Source organism: Sinocyclocheilus grahami, unplaced genomic scaffold (genome assembly GCF_001515645.1).
Source record: "Sinocyclocheilus grahami isolate Dianchi unplaced genomic scaffold, SAMN03320097.WGS_v1.1 scaffold152.1, whole genome shotgun sequence".
Classification (NCBI taxonomy): Eukaryota; Metazoa; Chordata; class Actinopteri; order Cypriniformes; family Cyprinidae; genus Sinocyclocheilus; species Sinocyclocheilus grahami.
The window spans coordinates 1,366,129-1,368,006 of record NW_015505331.1 but is presented as its reverse complement, the minus strand read 5'-3'; the positions used below and the strand labels follow the sequence as shown (position 1 = coordinate 1,368,006).

Genomic DNA, 1,878 nt, shown 5'->3' with positions numbered 1-1,878 from the left:
GCTGGATCTCTAGACATCTGCACCTGTCCTGCCCCCACAGGGTCTTCTCCAGGAGGAGTCTGCCCAAACTGGTACCTGTGTTAACATTCTATTGTTGTTGCAAATGTGAATGCTATTATCACGCCTGAGTCAAATCCATCCATTTCCCAAACGACAAGTGCAATGCAGATTTATTTTAGATTGCTAAAACTAAAACCATAAAGCAGTTGATCACCTAAAATAAAATGAAAATTAACTCAATGATACTAAAATGACTAATCATATGTTGGGTCGTGGGGATGCTGCTTTCTCAGGCCATAAGCAGGAAAACACCTTTGCAAATTAACCTTACCAAGCATAAAACTATTAATAATTAACTATTAAAAGCTTTACTAAAAAGGTGGAGCAATTTCTTATTGCCAATGGAAGTAGGTAATGAATCCCATACCTTTTGGAATGGGGATTATGACTGTCAAACAAGATTAAGACAAGGATTGCAGTGAAAAACAAGACATTTCACACAGTTCAAGCAAAGCTATCGAATAGCTTTAGACAACTAGTGTATGAGTTTTATAAGCTATTGTGACTCATTTATGATGCTTTTTTGTTCTTGAGTTGGACAACACTTGGACTGTATTCCAGAAACATTCTAACTCTGAATCTTATCATATCTGTTTAGTAACCATGGCCATTTCACTGAAGAAACAGAACTTTTCCAATCTTAAGTCAGGAATTAAGAAGTTTCTGTAATGCAGCTGGACCCCTTCCACTTTTATTAACTGAACATTCTTCTACTTTTTCTGTGTGATCTGATCTACTCATTATCATCTCTTATCCGTGCAAACTCCCACTGTTCTCTTCTCCTGTCAGAGAGGGATGTATCAGTGGGTATTTGAGAAGCCTCCCGACTGACATTCTGACTTCTCGCGTCTGGCTCGGATCCTGACAGGCAACGCTATCGCTCTGGTGCTGGGAGGAGGTGGGGCCAGGTACAAATTTGTCTTCATCACCAGTTATTCTGTTCCACCTCAATCCATGTGGCCTGCTGCCATCAACATTTCTCACATACATAATCTAGTAAAAGCACGTTGATATTAGTAGAACGTTGACTTCTTCCATCATCTGTAGTTTAGTTGTCTCTTGAACTATTTATCCTTTGCATTTATTAGAAGTTTGAATCCACTTAGGTTTTGTAATTTTGTGCCTATCAACTAATCCTAATTTTAGTAATTTCTAACTCCGTGTTGTTTTGGGGTTCACATTCTCGGCATATCTGTGGTTTCTTTCGATGATAGCGACTTTTTGTCTACTCTGTCCCTGCCTGCTATCAGTCGTAATCAGCGACTTGTTAAAGGTGGGACAAAACATGATATATAATGGGGCATTAAATGCCTAATCTATTTCACGCAGTGGTGACAATTTTTCTGTTGGGGTATCCTTGTCATCTAGACTTTAAATCTTTCATACAGACTTACGTATGAGGTATGTTTGAAGGTGAAGTGTGTAATTTTTGTGACTAGCAGCATGAAATGGAATCATAGGTTTCCCAAAATCACCCACCGCCCTGTTTGCTCTGCCTCTTGTCAGTCAAACACTAGCCCCGCCCTAAATTCATGCCATAGGTTGATCCAGAAGTTAACACGTCACTCAAGCAATGTTTTCAAATCATCACAGGACCAGTGTTTACACATTCAGAAAGTCAACCAACAAATGACTGACTTTTAGTTGTTTTTACACATTAAACAGTGAAATTTATTGTTTAATGAAAATTATCCACGTTACCTTTTTAAAGTGCTTTATAAAAAGATACTAATATTACACAATGCACAAGTAAGCACTCTAAGCCAATGTGTGAATATGAAAACACTATACCCGCAGAGGCTGCTCTCAGGTGGGCAT

At 38.7% G+C, this 1,878-nt stretch overlaps 1 pseudogene; it reads left to right on the top strand.

Annotated features, from left to right (window-relative positions):
• Nucleotides 1-1,878, top strand: part of LOC107592370 (patatin-like phospholipase domain-containing protein 7) — a 12,339-nt pseudogene that overhangs the window by 7,496 nt on the left and 2,965 nt on the right.